The 25,780-nt window shown below is 39.1% G+C and overlaps 1 long non-coding RNA gene across 1 annotated transcript; it reads right to left on the bottom strand.

The window, feature by feature from the left end:
• Positions 1 to 14: 14 nt before the first annotated feature.
• LOC110147893 (uncharacterized) lies at positions 15 to 24,356 on the bottom strand. Its single transcript, XR_002317005.2, has 5 exons — positions 24,225 to 24,356; positions 11,729 to 11,966; positions 11,113 to 11,206; positions 7,591 to 7,710; positions 15 to 253 (listed from the first exon to the last, which is right to left on the bottom strand). It is a non-coding gene; the product is annotated as an uncharacterized lncRNA (long non-coding RNA).
• Positions 24,357 to 25,780: the final 1,424 nt, after the last annotated feature.

Below are 25,780 nucleotides of genomic sequence, written 5' to 3' on the forward strand. Positions count from 1 at the left end.
ATATACCTTTTTGCAGAAAAAGCCATTTCAAAACAGTTGCTCTTTCCTTTTCCTCTCTTCACGGAGTGGAGCTGTCTGTGGATGCTTCTTCCCAGTGAATCGCTCTTAAGCCTTTAATGCTAATGCTTCCCAACTACCGTTAATTAAGTGTTACTGTTGTGATTTTATAAGGCAATGATACATCATTTAAGTATCTAACACTGAAGTGCTGTCCTAGGTCCTAATGTAGCAAATGCAGAAACATCTCATTCCCCTGAAAAAAACAGAAACAAAAAACGAAACAGAAACATCTGTCTTAATGGGTCTTTGTTGTGAGAAGTTCTATTTGCCAAAAACACAAAATGGCAGAGAAAGCTTCACACAATGGCTACTTATCCAAACCAACCTGTATACTTACCTGTCTAGACTGGGTCGTCAAGTCCCCTCGTCTCCCTCTGCCACACTCCGGTGACAAAGACCCAGGCCTCTCTCCACCCCCGACACACACAATTCCTGACATAGGTCAATTAGGAGTCTTCCACTCAGGATCCATCTTACCCTTCCACACTCAGCTGAAACATCTCCTCTTCCCTCAAGCCACCTGGACACTCCAGAAGCCTTCTGTTGCAGGTGAAGTTAATTACCCCCTCCTCTCTCCCACCTCACTACAGTTATGTAGCTCTAGTTTTTCAGTCGCTAAGTCATGTCCGACTCTTTAAGACCCCATGGACTGCAGCACACCAGGCTTCCCCGTCCTCCACTGTCTCCTGCAGTTTGCTCAAGTTCACATCCACGGAGTCGGTGATGCCATCCAACCCTCACGGTGGCCAAGGATGAAATGTAGCTCTAGTACCGTTCTGTATTTAAATTACACTCATAAATGACTGACTACTAAGTGAGATTGTGAAGTGCCTGTAGGCAGGCTCTACTGATTTCCTGATATCTGCGTCTATGTAGCTGAGGTAGGCAGAATTTGGGGTTTCCCGGGTGGCCCAGTGGTAAAGATTCTGCCTGCAATGCAGGAGACCTGAGTTCGATCTCTAGGTTGGGAAGATCCCCTGGAGGAGGGAATGGCTACCCATTTCAGTATTTTTGCCTGGGAAATCCCATGGACAGAGGAACCTGGCGGGCTACAGTCCACAGGGTCGCAGAGGGTTGAACACACCTGAAGTGACTAAGCAGCCGGAAGAATTTTGGACTGCCCAGTTGGCGCTAGTGAAGAATCCGCCTGCCAACGCAGAAGGTACAAGAGATGCAAGTTTGATACCTGGATCGGGAGGATCCCCTGGCGAAGGAAATGATAACCCACTCCAGTATTCTAGCCTGGAGAATCCCGTGGACAGTGAGGACTAACGAGCTACAGTCCATAGGGTCACAAAGAGTCAGACAGAACCGAAGTGGCTTGGCACACATGCACGCATGCAGGCAGAGTTTCAAGGTGACTCCCAATGCTCCTTGCCCTGGTATCATCCCATCCTGTTGAATGTGGGCAGAAGTGGTGATTCTGTTATGTCAAATGGCAAAAAGGAGATAATTCAAGTGAGACCTGAGTCCTCTGAAAGCAGAAAGTTTTCTCCAGCTGGTTGTAGAGGAAGAAATCAGAGAGATTCATTTATGCTAACCTGGAAAAAGCAGGAATAATCATGTTGTAAATTGTCCATGAGGGACCACGTGGGAATGAACAGCAGGCAGCCTCCAAGAGCTGAGAGCGGTCCCTGACCAATAGCCAGTGAGAAAACAGGGACCTCAGTCACACAGTCTGAAGGAGCCGGATTCTGTCAAAGCCTGAATGAGCTAGAAAGCAGATTCTTCCTCAACACCCCCAGACAGGAAGTTGGCCCAGATGACAGCCTGATTTTAGTGAGTGATTGTGAGTGATTAATTGGAGAATCGAGCCTGGACTTATTACCTACGGAATTATGACTTGTTTTAGGCCACTATGTTTCTGGTAATTTGTTATATTGCCATAGAAAAGTAGGCACTAGCCCAGTGCCTGATACATAATAAAATATTGACTGGTTAGTTATTGGGTGAAATGGTTTGAATTAATGAATGAGGTTATGGAAGGAAGGAAGGAAGGAAAGAGAAAGAAATAGAATAATTGGAAAAAAGGTTGGCATCATGGTCCATTCAAGGACAAATCAATTTTCAGAGAATGAATAAAGAAAAGAATAAAGAAAGAAAAATCAGTCTATAAAATGATTGATGGGTCTTTCTGAGCTGAACAAGTGTGGCAGACATACTATGTCTGTTTATATTAGTTTTTTCTTTTTTTTTTTTTCTGTTCACGTTTCTAACTCCCACTCCATTTCTCATTCCTAATCTACCCCTGACCATTTTGTTATCCCTACCCTGACCTGATCCCAACTTGTCTGGTAAGAAAGAAAAACAGCATTGACAACTGTTCGCTGGTAGCTGGCTTTATTGCTACCAGCTAAGCCAGGGTGTTTTCCTGTTTATATAAGCAGCTTCCTCGGAGAAGGCAAGGCAACCCACTCCAGTACTCTTGCCTGGAAAATCCTATGGATGGAGGAGCCTGGTAGGCTGCAGTCCATGGAATCACGCAGAGTCAGACACAACTGAGCGACTTCACTTTTACTTTTCACTTTCATGCTTTGGAGAAGGAAATGGCAACCCACTCCATTGTTCTTACCTGGAGAATCCCAGGGACGGCAGAGCCTGGTGGACTGCCGTCTTTGGGGTCGCACAGAGTCGGACACAACTGAAGTGACTTAGCAGCAGCAGCAGCATAAACAGCTTCCCCTAATATTGTCATCATGTGAGGATGCCATGGTTATGAACAAGATAAAAAACACGACCACTCCGTAAACAAGCCTGAACACCGTGCAACCACAAAATTACCAAACACCTCCTTATCCCAGAAAGAACAAATGACAACTGCTTCTTTCCCAATGACAGCGCTCGCCCTATAGATTTAACCTTCTAAATACTCCTTAGAACTTAATAAGCTGAACTACCATTATCCACTGCTTTGGTTCACAATTCATCCTAACTGGTTTTCCTGATTCTGTGTCTTTCCATCTATTCTTCACCCTTAAGTTATAGTACTCTCCTCATATATCTGATCCATATTATTCTCCTGTGTACAATGCTTCAATGGCTTCTCATTGCTTAGAAGATAATGACCTAAATCCCTAAAATGGCCCTCAAGGCCCTCTTTATGTCTGCCTCAGCCCCCTCACTATCTGTACTATAGGCATAAGGGTCTTCTTTCATTTTCTAGACCTACCATGGATATTGCATCTTGCCTCAGGACATTTGCACGTACCGTGTCTCTTCTAGAACACAATATCACCCCACCCCAATGCAGAAAGTTAATTTCTGCTTCTCCTTCAGAGTTCAGTTCAAACGTCATTTTTTCAGAGAAGTTCTAGATCCATTCCACCACCACGTCTAATCCTTCTCTTATACAACACCTCTTCTTCTAGCACCATGTACCTTCATTCCACAGCATTTTAACTGCTTTTAATCATATATTTATTTGCATGTTATTTGGTTAATTATTTCCCTCTTCTGTACTAGACATACGTCTAGTAAAGGGCATCACTGTCCAAAGGGCAGTACTGATGTTTTTACTCATCAGTGTAACGCTATTGGCCAGCATAGTGCCTGGCACATAGTGAACACTCAATAAATATTTGCAGAATGATTGAATCCAGACTTCCTGAATATCCTTACCCTGCCCATCTAGAAAGACAACTTTTACTCTGGTCTGTATGCACTCATTATATGCATACATTAGGAAGACTGACATCCCCAACCTTGGCAAGAGACAACTCAATTCATGTTTGGACAATGGATAGTAAGAAAAGTCTTTCTGCATTTTAAGGATGCCTGTTTCTTGCATCCCAAAGTTTCCTTTTCCCTGTTGATAGCTCTTTGGTCTAAGTTGTATTATATGTCCCTATAAACTCTCCTGAAACTCTCACTCCCTCTGCTAGAAGTGGCTTGGTACAAAAATCTCTTGAGAACTAGAGACTAATTTATTATTGTATCACCAGTAACCTCTAGGGGGCACCAGAAACAACAGCTATTTCAGCAAAGGCACTCCAAAGGAATTTGTTCAGTGTTCTCCAAAATAGCAAAAAGGAAGCAAGCTTATGTAACACCATATGCTACAGGGTTGTATTTATAAACACCCCTTTGCTGTATCCTGAGACAAGCCATGAATCTACTCTCCCTGCTGGCTCACCTTTCTCTGACTGCTTCCCAAATTCTTTCCCTGCACCATCCATTACCATAGAGGACAATGAAAGAGCATCTTGCCTGATGTGGGGTCAAGCTTAAAATGGCTCACTGCAAGCAGCAACTTTCTTGGCAAGACATGTATTTTATCTTTGAAACCTCATGCAAGTGCTTTGTTTTATTCCATTAGATATTGCAGTATACTTTCATTTTAAAATGTTTTGCCCACAACACTTGGACTAAAGGTGATATTCTCTAATCCCATGTCTACTATATACTCTTGCATAACCCTTGACACAACTCTTTACCAAGCTGATATATATATACACACACACCAATTTTGCAATGGGACTGTGGAGTTATGATTTATATTTATATTTAAACATTAATAATATCATATACACAAAGATGTACATAACATATAGATGTTTTACAAAGCCATCCCTCCAGCTTAAGAAAGAAAATATTATCTGTAACTTTGAAGCCCCATGTTATTCCCTCCTAAATTTACCTTACCTTCCACCTCTTCAAAGAGGTATAAAGTTCACTTCTTCAATTTTGTATTGTTTCCTATTTTCTAAGGTTTAATACTACACGTATATCACTCAATAACATATTGTTTTGTTTGCTCTGTTTTTTAACTTTATGTAAGGGACTCATCCTGTCCATTTTCTTCTGTGATTTGCTTTTTCACTAATCAGTGTGTTTTTGAAATTCATCTGTGTTGATATATATAGCTGTCGTGCATTTCTCTGAGAGCCTATTATTTCTTCCAAGCAGTGTCTCAAGTCAGAATTTCTCTTCTAACTTTTTGCCAGAGGGCATAGGGACAATCTGAAAACTGAGAAATGTGCACAGCCACGAGTATCCATTCTTTCCACAGGGGAAATATGAAAACCGCCTCTAATTATCACCTCAGGTTACTTACATTTTCTGACTCAGGGGTAATTTGCATTTTACAATTCTTCTTTTAATTTAAGACACAGATAGATAACAGCAAGGACCCCCTTCCAGGCTCATAAAATTCTTTAGAATAACACATTTGCTGTCTTTCACTTCCAAACAATTTTAGTTTGTAAATGTATTTCCCAAATGATAAACACCTATTATAATTTAGTTATTGAAATACAAATAGTATCCTCTAAAGGACTGCTTGATTATTTTTTCAACTTGCCTGTTTTAGAACTCTAATGACAATTTCAATTTGTTATTGCCAAAGTTACCTCTCAGGGTTGTACTTTGGGAAGGAAATTTTACCCACAAAATAGCTATTAAAAAATAACCCATAAATTCTAAATGAAAATGCAATGCAAACAAAAAAAACTATAGTTGGTGAACCAAGCATGTATTGTTCTTTAGATGTTTACTGAGCATCTGCTAAGTGTACTGATTGAGGATTTAGGTTGACTCAGGGATGCATAGAACAGGATATCTTCATAGGAGGGGTTCATATGCTCAGAATAGAGACACCCACTTGTGTGGCTGTAATACAGGACAGGGACTTGAAAGAACTGCAAACAGAGGATAGGAATTAAAGAGGAAAATACTTTCCAGCCAAGGAGTCAGAGAAGGCTTTAAAGAAAAGTTGATATTTGAACTTTCTAAGTTTAGAAGGATTTTAATGGCCTGGAGGAACGGAAGTGACAAAGGATATTAAGGTTAAAACATAAGCACAAAAGTGCAGAGATAAGAAGGGGCAAAAAGCTCAGGAAGCTGTGAGTAGTCTCATTTGACTGTAGTAGGTCATTTAGAGGACACTCAAGGAAGTGTTCCTATTTTTCTCTTTTTTTAATTTAAAAAAAATTAAAAATTTAAAAAATCATTTGGCCATGTTGCATGGCATGCGGGATCTTAGTTCCCCGACCAGGGATCGAACCGCACCCCCTACACTGGCAGCACAACTTTCACCACTGGACCTCCAGGGAAATTCCAAGTAATTCCTATTTTGAGATAATTTTTATAATATTTATCTGAACAGAGGATAGGAATTAAAGAAAAAAATTTCCTTGGGTCTTACTGGGTCAGTTCTGCTTTTACCTAATGCCCAGTAGTCTGTATTGACATAACAGATACACACACACACAGAGCATTCAGTAGTTTGACTGGAAGTATAGATATGGAGAAATATCCTGGTAACTTAGATGGTTAAGAATCTGCCTGCAATGTAGGAGTCCCGGGTTCAATCCCTGGGTGGGGAAGATCCCCTGGAGGAGGAAATGGCAACCCACTCCAGTACTCTTGCCTGGAGAATTCCATGGACAGAGAAGCCTGGTGGGCTACAGTCCATGCAGTTGCAAGAGTCAGACAGGACTGAGTGACTAACACAATCTATAGACACAGAGATTATATCATGCATCCCATAGCAACCTTTACCATGTATTTTCTTTCCTCCCCAGAAGTTCCCTCTGCCATTTAGCTGCACACTTCTGTATTTCTCTGTACCAGAACATCTTCTTCCCTCTCCCAGCCTCTTGCGGGTGATCATTCCTCTAGCCTTCAACCCTTAACTAGATGTTTCCTTCCGAAGTTCTCCCTCCCCTTTCATTATGAAGACTCACTAGCCGTATAGTGCAGAGAGCTCAGCTCGGTGCTCTGTGATGACCCAGAAGGATGGGATGGGTTGTGGGGTTGGTGGGAGGGAGCCTCAAGAGGGAGGGGATGTATGTATGCATATAGCTGATTCATGTTGTTGTACATCACAAACTAACACAACATTGCAAAGCAGTTATACTCCAATTAAAAACAGACCCATGTGGCTTTCATTGTCTCCAATTTTTCTTCCCAACTAGCAGCAAAGAAGGCCTCAGAGCTTCAGAAAAAGAATAGGAAGATGAGTCAAAAAAAGAGGAGGAGGAGATGGAGACGGAAGAGAAAGGTAAGGATGGAAAAGAATGAAAGAAAAAGAGAGGGAGGAAAGGTAAATAATTTCTTCGCTAGAAAGATGATAAAACAAGGTTACAGAAACTTATACTTCAAATTTTCTGTGAACAGTCACAAAACTTGGCTTCATCTTCAGCATTCAGACAGTGTGGATGAATTGTAGGCCATCAGGGTCCTCCATGTATTCAAGAGCACTGGGTGTGTGGTTAGTTGCTCAGTCATGTCCAACTCTTTGCGAGCCCATGGACTGTAGCCCGCCAGGCTCTTCTGTCCATGGGGATTCTCCAGGCCAGAACACTGGAGTGGGTGGCCATGCCCTCCTCCAGGGGATCTTCCCAACCCAGGGATCAAACCCAGGTCTCTGGCATTGAGGGGGATTCTTTACCGTCTAAGCCACCAGGGAAGCCCTTCAAGAGCGCTGGTTGATATTAAAACTTGGGCATTGATATCAAGCTATATCATCTTGTAAAATCCTGCCCTAATGGTCTCTCCCATTATTCCAGCTTGTCTATGCTTAATTCCTACCTCTCTATTTGCAATAGCTATTGTCGCCCATTCCTTTCTACCATATACATCGCTTCTTGTTGATTTTTCCCATGGGTGGCATAGTCAGGCAGACCATGTTTTGAATATTCATGGCTCAACCTGTGCAATGAAAACAGAGAACAAGGGAAACAGCTGTCAAGAACTCTACAAAATTCTGTTTCTTGGATTAAGACCATAGGACGCACCTGCAGATAAATGTTATTACATCTTTTTTTTCCTTTGCGTACACCTATTAAGCAAAGAGATATTGTACTCATTGATTCCACAAACCCTGTTAATAACCGACTGCATCAGGTGCATGCAAGTAGAAGGTAGTTAAGCGCAACCTGCTCCTGCCAAGAACAGTCCCCTGGAGCCTCCCCTGCCTAATCGTTTACTCCGACAAACACACTAGACAAGAAACTCAGTGCAGAACTAATGTAAAACCCAGGGGGCAGAAAGTAATAGGAAACTCAACTACTTAAGCTTCCTGGATCTCGGGAGAAAATCACTTCTAAACAATTACAGTATATTTTGTTAGCATCATCTCCTCCAAGCCAAGAAACAGAATCGTTTTTGATTAATAAGCAAAAGAGAAAGCAGATACAGTAAAATTAAAATAGCAAAGCTCGCATCATATGTGTTGATTAAAGAATGGTCTATTTTTTTCCAAGATCAGCTTACTAAAGATTTTCTAAATTGAAAGGCAGTGCTTCATATAAAATCAAATATTAGCTTCAATGGAGCCTTATCATTATTGGTTATCATCACTGTTTCAAAATATGCACCATCCAGCTGCTAAGCCTAAAAAGGCATTCACTGGCATAAGTTGACGTATTACAAATATCAGAGACATTTGGGAAACTTGGGAATCACCAATCAGCAGATTGTTTTCATTTTTATGACTTATGAGGTATGTGTATGTTTGTGTTTCTGTGTGCATGGATACTAGTGAACTATCCTAAGAAAAGAGGTTTTAGCTGTTGCAAAATCTGAGGGAAGTAGGATATTTATGGAAATTGTTAAATAAAAATCCACTTTATCCCTGAATACACATTCTCAATATGAGAGCCTGGGTGATACAGAAAAAACACCCGACTTGGAGTCAGACAGAACAAGCTCTGTCACTCACCAGCTGAATGATCTAGACTGGGTAAACACCTTCTTTCTGTAATATGGAGAAGTCCTTTCTACATCATGCTGAAACTGAAAGGTTTAAAAGAAGAGTTGCCAGTTGAAAAATGTCTGTTCCCCCTTCCCCTCTCTTGCCTATCCTTGACAATTAGCATCTTCTAAACATGTGCATTTTCTTGATGAAGCGTGAAAAATTTGTCTCTAGAATGGGACTAATCTCTGAATAACGTGAGAAGATGCTCAGACAAGCAAAGGAGCTTTTAGTACAAGAATTTGGATTTGTTGACTCATTGGTTGATTGGTTTGATGTCGGGGCAAAGGAGAGAGCTTACAGGCTGGTATGATTTTTATTCTACCAAGAGAAAAACAGAAAATCCTTTATCTTCCTTTCTCTTTCAGGAATCAAGCTTAGGTCTAACATTCAATTATATTTAAAAGAATGGAACACCCAGAGTATGGGACAAAGACAGTACATGACAACACTAAGGTTTTCACCTTTGTTTTGAATCCTCTGTTTAAGCAACAGATTGGCCACAGGGATACACAGGATATATGTAGGCTAGAAAAGTCAAATTATTCTTTCATATTTCAGGTAAAGTGCTAGTCACTCTGTCGTGCCTGACTCTTTGCGACCCCCATGGACTGTAGCCTGCCAGGCTACTCAGTTCATAGAATTCTCCAGGCAAGAATACTGGAGTGAGTAGCATTCCCTTCTCCAGGGGATCTTCGCAACCCAGGGATCGAACCCAGGACTCTCGCACTGCAGGCAGATTCTTTACCATGTGAGCCACCAGGGAAGCCCATATTTCAGATAAACAAACTGCCTGTTTCAGGTAAACACTATGGAACTGAATTCTGTGAGTTCTTTTAGGCAACGTATTAGAAAGTAAATAAGTACTTGATCACTACCTCTTTATGTCTTTTATCATTTTATTTCCCCCAGTACTTCCAAAGTATTAGATGCAATATGACACTCCCCATTTTTTGAGATCATAAAGATTGGACTATCCTAAATTTTTGTTCCATTCTCCACTAGGACATTTCAGCAAAACATAAACACTGTAATAATAAGACTTCCACAGGGACAAGTCCTTCATTGTTTCAATAGATCACATTTGATGGAGAATATCAGGCCTTTGGCACTGATCTTGTTCCAACTTCAGCCTTAAATGTTGACACATATAATCTTAGATACATCCTTTCACATTTCAAATAATTAACTTTACTCCTCTTTGCCTGACTCATGATAAGCTAAGTGCTTTTATCCATTTTTTAAATTGTGGTATAATATACATACCATAAAATTGTTATGAGCTTGAGCAACGCATTTAACCTCTCCTATTTCCCAGATTTTCTCATTATTTAGATTCCAAACTCCGCCACCTATGCCCTAAATTCTTGCATGGAGATATGGACTAATCAGGAATTCAGCTGACCCTACAATTCTATAGCCCTTTTGGACCTATGTGTGTGCTCAGTCATGTCCGACTCGTTGCGACCCCTTGGACTGTAGCCCACCAGCCTCCTCTGTCCGTGGAACTTTCCAGGCAAGAACTGGCAATCCACTCCACTCCAGTGGATTGCCATTTCATTCTCCAGGGAATTTCATCTTTAGAGTTACAAAAACCTTCTAAGACTTACCTTTGGTGGACATGTTATATAAGTATCTAGAGACAGCATGTTATGGGTTAATGAATTCTTCCATCACCATAGAGTGCAGACGACCAGCACATCAGCCATGATATGGAGGGAACTCTCACTGCCATTATCCTGCCCCATCACTATAACCAGTTCCATGTGTTTTTCAGTTTCTGTCAGCCTCCTTTGCATACAGTCTTACTCCTGAATCCAGTTAATACTCATATTTTGGTTTCAAGGATGGTAGAGTCAGTTCACTTCATATTTGATGGGATCCAGCAGCCAGACAGGGCTCCCCTAGTGGATCAGACAGTAAAGTGTCTGCCTGCATTGTGGGAGTCCTGGGTTCGATCCCTAGGTCAGGAAGATCCCCTGGAGAAGGAAATGACAACCCACTCCATTTCTCTTGCCTGGAAAATTCCATGGATGGAGTAGCCTGGTAGGCTCCATGGGATCACAAAGAGTCAGACACAACTGAGCAACTTCACTGGTACTGTTAGGAGTCAGACAACCAATCTTCCTTCATGAGAGGACAGGAAACTTGGGCAAGTTGACTCAAAGAGGCAGATGGGTTTCCTAGGGCCACCAGAGCAAAGTATCACAAACTTAGAGGCTTAAAGCGACAGAAATGTATCATCTAATGGTTCTGGAGACTTGAAGTCAGAAATCAAGGTGCCTTAAACCTGTAAGGGAGAACCCTTCCTTGCCTTTTCCCAGCTCCTGGGTATTCACTGGCCATTCCTTGCATACCTTGGCTTGTGGCTGCAGCATTTCAGTTTCTGCCTCCATCTTCATATGGCGTTCTTCTCTTCCTTCCCTGCCTTCATAAAGCGTTCTTCTCTTCCTATGAGGACAGCAGTCACATGAAATTAGGGCCCACCCTAACAACCTGATCTTAACTTGATGACATCAGCAAAGACCCTTTTTCCAATAAGGTCCCAATCGCAGGAACCAGGTGATTGGACTTCAACTTTTGTTTTGGCCCAACCATACTGGAGTGGGTATCCTATCCCTTCTCCAGCGGATCTACCCAACCCAGGAATTGAATCAGGACCTCCTGCATTGCAGGAGGATTCTTGACCAACTGAGCTATCATGGACGCCCGTTTGTTTTGAGAAGAACACAATTCAACTCATAACAGAGTCTCACCTGGAAGACTGTGGAGAACCAGCTCTAGCGACTAGCTTACCTTGCTGCCATCTCAGGGAACATGACTTTATGGATCCTTCTAGCAGTTTCCCCCTATTGACATCTTTCAGCTTCTTCTCACCTTTTTAATAATTTTGTTCCACCTACCAACTGCTTAGCTTTCCCTGAAGCTCACATTCAAAATCAATCAGAGTATATGATTATTCTAATGAGTTACCTGCTCTTCTCTTGTGCAAAATTCTCAATTCTAATCACCACTCAGGCCTTTGACAAGTCCATTCTTTGCAGAAAGCTGGGGAGGGAGCCTGTCCACCCTTTATCTCATCTGTGGCCAAGGGAACAGTGTTGTGAGATGTCACTATAGCCCTTTAAACTTATACAATCATCTAGGGCTACTTTGCACGGCAGAGGATCTGGTGCAGGAAGTGATTGACTGTCCAGGACATAAAGAAAGCCTATAAATATAGAATAGAATTATTAAACATAGACATCTATCTATGCCTAATACTCTAAGAATGTAAGTTATGAAGTTTAAAGAATTCACCACATACACCATAAATCTACCTCACCACTGAGATGTATTGTGATATAAATTTAATATACAGTGCAGTGATTCATAACTATCTGTATGTTAATGCTGCTTAGGGAATCATAATTTTTAATTACCTGGATTTTACACATTTAAATTTGCATATATATTGTTCTATTATTTCAGCTTTAAAGACTATATATGTACTGTATGTATATGTGAAACATTATAATGTGTATGTGTATAATTATAATTGAACTCAAGGGATCCCCATAATGATTCAATAACAGAGAGGGAAAAAAAATCAAAGCCAAAAGTGATAAATCCATTTTAATTACATGTTTAATAGCTCGTGGCTGCAGCTTTTTTATTCTCATTCATTCATATGTACCTTTTTTATTTTGCATTGATTTTAAAGATATTTCTTGGATGTTTTATAACTATGACCCCATGTAAATCAGCTCAATTGAAAATTTTACATATTCAAATTAAAGGGAAAAGATATGAGATGTTCATTTATGTTACTGAAAAGTAATTGTTACATATTCACCATAGTTATGTTCAAAATAAGCAATTGCACGGATTCTGTGATTAAATGACTGTAACTTAAATGCTATGTTTAAAGTCATGAAAATGATAAGTTGTTATATAGACTCAATGTTTTTGAGAAGAAAATATTTAATTCATAATGGACTCTTTAGTCTACCAATTTGAAATACTATAATCAGAATGTGATTTATTGTATTTCCCAAAGCATGAATCAGATATCGTGATTGCCTGACAATGTCTTGGTCTTCGTTATCAGTATATTTTCTGGTTTTGTTTTACTGCATTTGAAATATATGAGGATTTGATTTTAATAGGAGCATGAGCCTCAATCCTCATTTGGCTAAAGCTGAATATGATACTAGAACTTGTGCAATATGTCTTTCTTATCCGCACTGGAAACTCAGCACCCAGAAATCGCAGTGGTGCATTGGAGAGCAGCAAATGGAGAATAATGTTACTGCTTGTTTTTGCTTGAGTATGGTGTAGTCTCCGTTTATACACGGCATGAGAGAGCCATCTACAGAAAGTTAAGAAAAGAACCGTCTTGTGCGATAAGACCAGAAAGTCCGAGGATGTCTGTTAGAGATATTACTTAATGGTGACATGTGAAACATTCTGCTGTCACCCAGAAGACACAAAATTGGATCCCGGAATGGGCTCAGGTGATATTATGTTGATGTTGGAAGGATTTAAAACAACCTTGTCATGGTAATACAGGCCAACATCCCTGCTGGCCTAAGGTCCAGAAAGATCTGATGACAGGCAAGGGAAGGCAGGCGTCACCAAGAGTCTGGGATGCTAAAATCAGGAAGCAAATCACCAACCTGACACAGGAAGCCCTGAGCCAGCATGTAAAGGACTGTTTAAGACTCCATCTGATCTTTGAGGCAGGATCCTTCCAAGATGAGGAAACCCAACATTTTGAGGCTGTGACACTTTGTTTTGGTGGGAACATGAACACAACTTCCTCAGAATTCTGCTAGCTTCTCTGTGATTTTTGTTACCTGTAGTCAGCAGCTTTCTCCTGGTTCCCTGAGACATTCACAGGGTCTTGGAGAAGTGACTTCTGTGATTACATTTGCTTTACTAGTTATTTTTATCACTGGCTGTTTATCTTTTACACCAACTAGACTGAAAACTCCTTGAAGGGAAGGGCTTTTCTATTCGGTGTTTTTGTTTGGTTTGGTTGTTAGCCTGTTTGTTCATTTATTCGGTTGGTTGGTTGATCATTCAGTTACGGGTTTGCTCAGGGCTTATAATGGGGGTTCAATAAACTTTGAATAAATCCTTGCAGCACAGGATGGAGTGCTGTGTTAAACACCCTATTATGTTTAATCTAGAGTGATCCAGAACCTAGACAATTTGTCAGGGCAGCTATCATAGCAGTTCCAGAAAAACTAAAAGCTAAACACAAATAATGTTTGCTCTGTAAATGCATCTTCAAGTCCCCTAGTTCTGCTTCCCACAAGATTTTACCTCTCTGCCCCTTCTATATAGAATCTCTAGAGGGCTGAAGTAATCAGAATGATGCTTTTATTATAAGTGAGAGTGAACACTTACTGAGGTTTTTGTGCTTAAGGTAGCAACTATTATTAACATTTGTTTATTCTACAGATTCACTTGAAAAGTATCATTTGATGTAGATTATGCACTTCTCAATGTTATTTACCTTGTTTTGATCATTGTTTTATGGTTATACAAGAGGCTAACATTTAAAGATCCTTGGTGAAGGTGAGGTGGAACTCCACCACTTTCGTAACTTTTTTGTAAGTCTGGAAATTTTCCAAAATTAAAAGTTTTTGAAGTATTATTTGGCCACTCTCTATCACCTATGTGTGTTCTAAGTCTTGGGGACACAGTAGTAAAAAGAACAAAGTCCTTGTTCATGAATTTGGAAACTGAAACAGAGAAGTTACTCCAGAGCCCACAGACACAGTCATTAAACTATAGTATATTCACAATACCATAAAGGAAAAATTAAGTATGCTTGTGCAGGAAAATTAAATTGTGCAAATAGAATTCAAGAAACAACTGGTATAGATAGACGTTATGGTTCATTTATAAACATAATGAGACCATATTGGCATGAAAATGATTGTGCTAAGATCAAATATCATTTTAAGCTCTCTCCTAATTTACAATATTGAAAAATTTTTATTTTGAAAATTTTTAATCATATATGAAACTTGAAAGAATAGTGTAATGAACTCTTATAAACCCCAATTTCTTTTCAATAATTTTGCCAAATCTATGCACCATATTTTAATCATATGAAAGTGTGTCACAGACATTTTAAACTTCATGCATCTGCAAAAAATAAATCTGTTCTCCTATATAACCACAGTTTCCTTATCACAACTGAGAAAATTATTTAATTAAATTAATTTCAACTGTTATACAGTGTATGTGAATATCCCATTTATGCTCGAGTTTCCTCCCAGTTTTTCCCAAAATGTCCTTAATAACTATTAAGAGTTTTTGTTTTTTGTTTTTTAAAAACAGGGATCCAGTCAAGGCTCTGACATTGTATTTTGTTGCCAACTCTCTTGAATCTCTTTTAATCTAGGACAGTCCCATCATCTTTCCCCACAAGGCATTAACCTACAGAAGTTCAGGCTAGCTCTATTGCAGACACCCCCAGGTCCTAAATTTGTTTGGGTGTTTCTCACAACATTGTTTAACTTGTCACTCTCTTCCATATAGTTCCTCTAAAGTGGAAATTAGGCTGAGAGTTTTGAACAGATTCAGGCTTAACATTTTGGCCAGAAATACTCCATCATTGATTTTGGAAATGTCTGATCGAGCCTCATGAGAAGGTACATGATATCACGTTGTCTCACTCCGTTGTTTAGTTGCTAAACCATAACTGACTCTTGCAACCACATGGACTGTAGCCCGACAGACTCTTCTTTTTTTTTTTTTTTTTTTCCGACAGGCTCTTCTATCCATGGAATTCTGCAGGTGAGAATCTTGGAGTGGGTAGCCATTTCCTCTCTAGAGGATCATTCCAACCCAGGGATCGAATCTGCGTCTCCTGCTTGACAGGTGGATACTTTACCACTGAGCCACTTAGGAAACCCCTTGTCCCACTCTTTGAGATGCTGAATGTGGTCACTTGGTTAAGGCAGTGTCCCCATCCACAGTTGATAGTAACCAATTTTAAAGACTAAATTGCAGAGTTGAATTGCCTCACAGTTAAAATTCAGGTGAATAATTTCTGATGAACACTGGCTAAAGTGGCTTCTAAGACTGGCACGATGCCATTGTCATCAGTGACAAAATGCTGATGTCTTCTTTTACCTCCACAAAACCACAAATGATGTTTTACCTCCAGCAATTAATCATGGACTAGTTGGATATCACATTCAGGGCCTTTTTAAATGGAGTCAGCCAAAAATAATAGCTAGTCTCTGGAGCCCTCTATATTTTTCAGAGTGATTTAAAATATTTTATTTTAATCTTCAAAAAAAAATCCGTGTTTTGAGTCCAGGTCCATAACCCAACTACCCATAACCTATCTCTATTTGGATTCCTCACAAATCCCTCAAACTCAGTATGTCCAAAACTCATTAGTTCTCCCTGTTCAGAAATTATCAACTTGCCCAAGTTGGAGTACTGAGGATCAGCACTCATACAGTTATTTCTTTAATGTATTCTTCCCTACACATTCAACTAATGAAGATTTTGCATTCTAACATTCAGAAAACTAGGATCATGGCATCTGGTCCCATCACGTCATGGGAAATAGATGGGGGAACAGTGGAAACAGTGGCTGACTTTATTTTTCTGGGCTCCAAAATCACTGCAGATGGTGACTGCAGCCATGAAATTAAAAGACGCTTACTCCTTGGAAGGAAAGTTATAAGCAACCTAGACTGCATATTAAAAAGCAGAGACATTACTTTGCCAACAAAGGTCTGTCTAGTCAAGGCTATGGTTTTTCCAGTGGTCATGTATGGATGTGAGAGTTGGATTATAAAGAAAGCTGAGTGCTGAAGAATTGATGCTTTTGAACTGTGGTGTTGGAGAAGACTCTTGAGAGTCCCTTGGACTGCAAGGAGATCCAACCAGTCCATCCTAAAGGAGATCAGTCCTGGATGTTCATTGGAAGGACTGATGCTGAAGCTGAAACTCCAATACTTTGGCCACCTGATGCAAAGACCTGACTCATCTGAAAAGACCCTGATGCTGGGAAAGATTGGGGGCAGGAGGAGAAGAGGACAACACAGGATGCGATGGTTGGATGGCATCACCAACTCAATGGACATGGGTTTGGGTGGACTCCGGGAGTTGGTGATGGACAGGGAGGCCTGGCATGTTGCGGTTCATGGGGTCGCAAAGAGTCAGACAAGACTGAATGACTGAACTGAACTGAACTGAACATCTTAACATCTTGAATCCTACCCATCTCCTCACCACATTGCACCTCAAACTCAGCATGTCCAACACTGAACTCATGTCTTTTCCTCTAAAACCTGCTCCATCTTCTAGGTAAATAGAAACCCCTCCATCAAGTTGTCAGACCTAGAAAACCATATGTCTGTCTGGATCGTTCATGTTCCATACAAACCAGACATCCTTGTGTTTTTCTTTTCCAGTCCTACTCTACTGCCTGGCTGACTCTTCATCCTCTCTTACCTGAACTATTTCAATCATTCTTTTTTGTTTTGGCTGCTCTGCAGGGCATCTAAAATCTTAGTTCCCCGACCAGGAATCAAACCTGTGCCCCTTGCAGTGGAAGTGCAGAATCCTAACCATTGGACTGCCAGAGAAGTCCCTCAGTCATCTCTTTTCTGGACTTTGGGGCTTTTGCTCTTCGTGTTGCTGCAGAATAACCTTTCACTTATGTCTGATAATATACTCTCCACTTGAAACAACTCTCAAATATGGCATCAAATTATGTTCAAAAACAAATAAAACTAATGCACTGCTTTAAAATTCAGGTTGGTGGTTATCTTTGCAGAGAAAGCCTTGGGTAATGACTGTTAGGAAGTGGGAGGGGTGCATACTGCCAATATGTATTATTTTGTGATCCCGGTAGAGGTTCCATGAGTATGATAGATGTATGAAAATTCATTGAGCTGTACAAGTATATGGGGTCACTTTTCTGTATAGATTTTCTTTCAATTAAAAGTTAATTAAATTAAAACATAATTAACTAGTCAGTTACTTTCCTATTAAGATTGAGCAATAATTTCAGTTTTTTATGAACAGCTTCATCATAGTGAGCTTCTGTTTCAGTTACACTCAAAATCAAGCATTCGGCTCTTAATATTTAATCACTGATGACCTGAAGAAAGTCCCATATTCATTTATTACAGACAGTTGGAATTTATTGATTTGTTTCATGTCATTGTGATAATGCAGCCCCTCACTGCGAAATATTCTCTCTTCCAACAGTAACCGTGTATTCACTCTACGAGATGATTCCTATCTGCTCCCTTTTGTCACCACACTGCTTAATACCGATGTGCGGCAGTTTTGTGAGTCAGAGAGACATTTTGGTGTCACTAGCATCAATATGCTGATGCAGGAACATCAATATGCTGATATAGGCTCAACTCTATGCCAGCTGGTATTACTATTCTACTCTTCCAGCCTGGCTGAACTCGAGATAAAAATGAAAGCAAATGCTTAAATATAAATCCAGACAAAACAGCAGAGAAACTGATCAGCAATGAGATACCTCCTGAGTCAATGACAGAAATTATTCTGACATTTTGAATTAAAGAAACTTGGAACATAAATTTTAGGTGAAGATATGACTTATAATTCTCAGTAGGATTAGTAAAACTCCACACTAATGTACCCACCAGTTAGTGAAATGCATGAACAGAAAACTCTGTGGTAGGAACATGAAAACTATAACAATGTGGAACTGAAAGATAATCTCATAAAACATCTATTAATGACAAAGTGATATATTGCATTATAACAGGATATAATTGTTACATAATATGATAAATATATAATAGGATGATATGATTAATTATGTATTTGCATTTTTTAGTGCCTGCCATGTACTAGGCATGCACAAGGCATTTTATAGATATTACTTTACTCTATTTAATGAAATTCTATGCATACGTCCTGGGGTGCATTGCAATGATATAAGTAACAGTGAGAAGTTCTCCCAAGTCAATTCACAGTGTCATTATTCTTAGAGTTTTTATACTCTGTTTATTGTTTTTTGAGTATTCATAAAGTGCTCACATTGGCAGTTCAATCTTTACCATAATCACATATGTGAATATAGTAACCTAATGCATTAAAATACCTAAGTCCCCAGTAGCCAACTGTTGGGAAATTTTTGTCACACATTACTGATGGTCTCCACTCAGCTGCAATGTACGCTCTGATTCATATTTACCTACTGCCTAGCACCCTCTGGAGGGCTTTCCTGGTGGTTCAGATGATAAAGAACCCGCCCTCAATGCAGGAGACCCAGGTTCAATCCCTGGGTCAAAAAGATCCCGTAGAGAAGGAACCAGCAACCCACTATAGTATTCTTGCCTGGAGAAGTCCATGGGCAGAGGAGCCCAGTGGGCTAGAGTCCATGTGTCACAAAGAGTCAGACATGATTGAGTGACCAACGTATACACTTAGCACCCTCTGAGACGTTTCAGAGAGGTACGTTCATCTGCATCCTGTCTACCTTTAGAAATTCTAGCCCCACATATTCTGGATGCAAAATGATTCAGAACAAAAAAAAATTCTGGGGCAAAAGATGGAAGTGCTAGTCTCCTGGGTGTTTATATAGTTTGGGAGGAGGAAGCAGGACCACGGAGCTAAAAGGGGCTGTTGAGAAGAGAGAAGCCTGAACTACAGGGGAAAGAGTGGAGAAGCCCAAGATGTATAAAGCAGGGATCCTATAAAGCAGAATAACCTGCTCTCTCAGGTCATGTCCAGATCCCTTTTTCTTACAGGGTAGCTGTGAGCAGGAACAGTGAATGACCTTCAAACATGCCAGACACGTCTTCCAAATAACCTCCCCCCAACCAGCAACTCTAGCTTAGGTTTGGAAGTGCATTCACACTAAATTAAAAATGAGTGATATCAGATTAACAGTGGAAGGGAAAAAAAGAAGAGATGGGGCCCCAAAGTGGAATGTAGGCGAAAAAAGAAACTAAAAAGTTTACCAATATTGTAAACCCTCCTTTCACTTTCTCTCCACCTCTGTCTCTCACTCACTGTCTCCCTGTGACATACTCATAAATTCCCTATTTGATGTGCCTTCATGCTTCTTTATTTTCCAGAATCCTTCCTCCCTAATGCTAGAGCTGAATTACACCCTCAGAATCATATGAGAAAGTAAGTGGGAACAATGAATTTCCCTGGTCTTCCTTTAACTAGGCAAGAATAATCATTTTGGCTTTTGAAATAAAACAGCTATTTGATTATATCAAGATCAGTTGCTGGGTCAGGAGAATTTTAAACCAGAATAATACAAATGACCTAAGTTTTCCTGGCTCATGATACTCGATACGACTAATTTTAGACAAAGTGGTTTTTTAGCATTTTCAGCTTCAAATATAACAGATTCAAGATAACAGTCAATACTAAATTTGGATATTTTGTTACATTTGAGTTATAGTATTTTTAAAATAAGCTCATGTCTTAACTTATAGCCATCTGACTTTCAAGTGATTTTTCAACCAATTAAACCCACATTACCCACTGAGCCATTGAGGAAGCCCAATATGAATTTCCATATGATCCAGTAATTTCACTTCTAGGTATATATTTATATTTACATATCTGGGTATATATTTATGTATCCAAAAAATTGAAAGCAGTGTATCTAAGAGGCATCCATGTTCATAGCAGCACTAGTCACAATAGCCAAAAGATGAAAGCCTCCCTCATATCCAACAGATGAAAGGATAAACAAATGTGTATAAATACAGTGGAATATTATTCAGCCTTAGAAAAATAGGAAACTTTGACATGTTCTACATCACAGATGAACCTTGTGGACATTATGCTGAATGAAGTAAGCCAGCCATAAAATGACAAATACTGCATAATTCCACTTATATGAGGTTTCTAGAGTAGGCAGATCCATATATAGAGAAAGTAGCATGGTAGTGAGAAGACCAGGAATGCGGGAGCAGGGTGAGCTGGGGTTTAATGGGTATAAGAGTTTCAGTTTTGCAAGATGAAAAAGTTCTAGAGATTCGCTGTACAACAATGTGAATATACTGACTACTGAACTGTACACTTAAAAATGGTTGAGATGATAAATTTTATATATGTGCATTTTACCACAATTAAAAAACTACTTCTGCCAGTTGTAGCATCTGATGAAGTACATATCCACTGAAGTGGGACTTTCTAGGGTGTTTGATTCAATAGATAAATTCTGAAATGTTTGTTTAAAATTAATTTCATTGCTTTATAGTCATTTGGGATATGCATTTCATTGAAATCACTGAAAATAATTGACAACCTGAAAGAATGTAGAGAAGTTACAATTCTATTCCATTCCTCACTGAACATTCAATATATATTAGCTGAGCACTTATTATAAGCTAAACTGGAGATAAATGGTGACTAAGACATTATCTCTATATCCTAGTAAAATTTAAAAATGCATGGACTTCCCTGTCAGACTAGAGGCAAAAGAATGAAAGTGAATTCCAACTAAAAGTTATAAAATTCACATTAAACAGAATACATAAAATGGGTTGCTAAGCTAAGAAAAGGGAAAATAATTTTAAGAATAAGGAAAATGGTAATGCGATTGAGAACAAAGGTGTATATGGGTATAATGGGATCAGAGTGTTAAGTTTTTCAATTTTTTTTTTTAATGCAAGGAAAATAAAAATACCTATAGAAAGATTCTCTAAAAACTTAGCCATTCCAAAAAAAAACTTAGCCATTCCAGGAGAGGGTATTTCTAAACAACATGGCAGGATTTAGAACATCAGCAGAGGATCTTCCAGGAAATGAAAAAACATAGACAATATTCAATTATGGGATTCCTTGGTGGCTCAGACATTAAAGAATCTACCTGCAATACAGGAGACCCATGTTTGATCCCTGGGTTGGGAAGACCCCCTGGAGAAGGGAATAGCCACCCACTCCAGTATTTTTGCCGGGAGAATTCCATGGACAGACGGACCTGGCAGGCTACAGTCCATGTGTGCTAAGTCAGTTCAGTCATGTCTGACTCTTTGCAACCCTATGGACTGTAGCCTGCTAGGCTCCTCTGTTCATGGGGATTCTCCTAGCAAGAATACTAGAGTGGGTTGCCATTTCTGACTCCAGGGGATCTTCCTGACCCAGGGATCAAACCTACATCTCATGTCTCCTGCATTGGCAGGAAGGTTTTTACCACTAGCACCACGGGGAGGCCCATGGGGCCACAAACTTCACATTTAAAATCTAAAGTCTTGCAAGCAGTGTATATGTGAGGAATTTCATCTTAATTTTGCAGGCAATGAAGAAGCATTGGGGTTTTTTAAGGAAGACATTGACATAATTCATTTTGCGGCTTTTTATTTCACTTTGTAAAAATTATGAATGTCACCAAAAAGTAAGACCTATGTACCCACCACCTTTCCTAAGACTTAGACTACTACCGTTATCTTTAATAAAGCTCTCTGTGGGCTCATCTTTGATCTTATCTTTTTTCTTACCCAGAGATCATAAATATACTGAATTTTGTGTTAATCATTCCCTTACTTTCATTAGTTTGGATGTATCCCTAAAGTTTATGTCATCAGGTACTATCTCAATTTGAACCCCATGTAATTGACTCTTTGTACATGTGTTCTTTGACAACTTGCTTTTTCATGGACATGTTTTTGAGATTCATCTATGTTTACCTATATAGCTGTGATTCTATTGTCACTGTTAGTATTCCATTGAATGAATGAACCACAATTTATTTTATCATTCTACTCCAGTGGATATTTGAGCTGCATCCAGTTTTGCTGTTGTTACCAAGAATAATTCTGAGCTTTCTTGCATAAATTTCCATAAAACTTTCTTTAAAGCAAAGGTGGACATACTGTAGCTCACGGGCCAAATATGTATAACCCAAGAGTTACATTTTTTTTTAATTTTAAAAAAATCAAAAGAAGATTATTTGTGATGTGTGAAAATAGGGAGTAGAGTCCATAGTAAAGTTCTTTGGAACACATCCCCATCCATTGTTTTACATATGGTCTATGGTTGCATTCATGCTGCAATGACAGGGCTGATATCTAAGTTATTCAGAATTTCCTCAAAGTGTAGTCACACCAACTATTCTGGGAGGCTTTTCTTGAGACAGTCTCTTCCTTTAATTCCTGTCAGTATTATTATAATGTGCCAGAACTTCAGATCTTGTCACATGAAACTTCTTACTCGTTACTTTTTACGAACTGCACTATTACATATCTTTCTAACAAATGACAATATTTCATGACAAATGTAAAGTAGCTGCTGTACACATGGCTATTTTTGAGGTTGAAAATCACGACAATGTACTTCAGATGCTTCCTTGGTGACTGAAAGAATTTGCACAGCTTCTTAAAGGGCTAGATTTAAACAGGAAATAATTATAATGGGAAAATTTGCTAAAGCTGTTCATTTGCTTATTGGTTCAACAAGATTTTTCTAAAATGTATCTTAAGGAGTTTCATAAAATTTATTAACTTTTATCTTGTAATAAATATATCAACATATGTTTGTGTATCCTTACTATGGCCTTTGAATACATTAAACATTTTACCTCAGTATTTTTTTCAATTTTTGATGTAATCACCTTCCCATAGATGATATACAAGTTATCTTGAAGGAAATAATGAGTTTGTGCACATAACTATACAAACTTCTACTAGAAGATGTAAAACTAGAATATACATTTCTTTGTCTTCCACCAACACCATTCAATCCTGACTGTTTTGTTGAAGAAACAAATTTAGCAAACTTTGAACACACAACCATAAAATACTGACCATATATATAAGAATAGAAAGCTGTTAAACAGCAGGTTTAAAGTTCTAATATCATCCCCCAAATAATTAATTTAAAAATTATTTATTTCACATACTTAATTTGCTGTTTGAAAATTTCATCAAACATTCCTGAAATCACACATTTGTGAAGCATTTGTAATTTCTTTTAAATAAAATATACAAACCTATAAAAATCAAACTTACTGCTGATACTTAAAGGAAACTAAACTATTACTAATTTGATTATGTGTGGGTGCTTAGTCACTCAGTCGTGTCCGACTCTTTGAGATCCTATAGATTGTAATCCTCCAGGTTCCTCTGTCCATGGGAATTCTCCAGGCAAGAATACTGGAGTGAGTAGCCATGCCCTCCTCCAGGGAATCCTTCCAATCCAGGGATCGAAGCCAGGTCTCCCACATTGAAGATGAATTCTTTACCGTCTGAGCCCCCAGGGAAGCCCAAAAATTCTGGAGTGTGTAGCCTGTCCCTTCTCCAGGGGATCTTCCTGACCCGGGAACGAATCAGATTCTCCTACGTTGCAGGTGGATTCCTTACCAGTTGAGCTACCAGGGAAGCCCAGTTTCATTATGATCTGGGCGTGATCTTGCTTGGGGAGGAAAAGCATAACAAATCAGTAACCAAGTCTATAAATTCTTCCCATCTGGAATGAAGGGCAAGATTTCAGTTACCTGTGATCAACTGTGTCCAAAACATTAAACAGAAAATTCCAGAAATAAGTGATTCATAAGTTTTAAGTCTCACTCCATTCCCGACAGTGGAATGAAATCTTGAGCCATCCCACCCAAGAGGTGAATCAGCCTTGTGTCCAGTGAATCCAGCCAGTTAGTCACTTAGTAACTATCTGGCTTATTACATAAACTGTTGGGATATTGTAGTGCTTTACACTCACATACACACACTCTATATGACTTAATAATGGCCCCAAAGCATAAGAGTAGTGATGCTGGCAAATCACATATGACAAAGAGAAACCATAAAGTGCCTCCTTTCAGTGCAAAGGTGAAAGTTCTTGCCCTAATAAGGGGGAAAAAATCACATATACTGCTGACAGCATGAGGCTGCTAACATCTAAGGTAAGAATGAATCTACTGTTCATGAAATTGTGAAGAAGGAAAGAGAAATTTATGCTAGTTTTGCTGTCACATCTGAAGCTGCAAAAGTTATGGCCATGGTGCCTGATGAATAGTTAAGGTGGAAAAGGCTTTATATTTGTATAATAAGGTATTTTGAGAAGGAGATACCACCTTGATATAACTTTCATCATAGTATGCTGTTATAATTATTCTATTGTATTATGGGTTATTGTTGTCAATCTCTGTGTCGAATTTATTCCAAGTATGTGTGTATAGGAAAAATATAGTATAATGGGCGTGCTATCAATGGTTTCAGGCATTCGCTGGAAGTCTTGGAAAATAACCACCAAGGATAAGGGAAAATTGTTGTATTTAAGATACTTAAATTAACAACTGAGAATAGGGTCTTTTTTAATAAAAGAAATCTGGAAGACGTAGGAGTGATAATTTTAAAAAGCTGCTGTAGCTCTGAGACTTTGTTTAGGTGGAAAAAATTAAAGTTTTATTCTACTTACTATGTGATAATTTGGCAGTAACTTTATCCTTACAGAGCACCACTATTTTCATTAAATAAGTATAGCCTATGCTGTCTAAAAAAAGTCAATATAATTTATTCTATGAAACACAATATTCTTATTATATAGCACTCATCAATCACTTCTTCCACATACAGTGAAAACAGCTAATGTCATCAATTTTCACTTATATTACCCCGATGTGAATAACTTTGAATAACATTTTGCTAAGCAACATTAAAATACAATTGTGTCCCTGAACTGCATTCAGTTCACAGCCAATCTGTGCCAAAGGATTATGGATAATAAAGGTTGGAATACTTTGTTGCTCCACTAACTTGAGTGACCTTTCTGAGTCACTTAATTTTTGCATTTTAAAAGTTTTTCTATCTGTCCTTAGAAATGACATATAAAAGAGACCTCAAAGTTGGTTCACAACCTCAGGAGTTCCCCAGGTGAAATTAGAATCTGGCCCCCATATACAGATGCCAAAGAGAGACCAGAGAATTAGAAAAACCACTCCAGATCAGTAGGTGGCAGTTTTCATCAGCAAGGGAACTTACATACCAGGCTTGTCTTGGGCAGCTACAAGATGAGTCAAACTCTGCACCCACCTGCTAGAATCTTAAAAATTCA

Source organism: Odocoileus virginianus, chromosome 8 (assembly GCF_023699985.2).
Source record: "Odocoileus virginianus isolate 20LAN1187 ecotype Illinois chromosome 8, Ovbor_1.2, whole genome shotgun sequence".
Classification (NCBI taxonomy): Eukaryota; Metazoa; Chordata; class Mammalia; order Artiodactyla; family Cervidae; genus Odocoileus; species Odocoileus virginianus.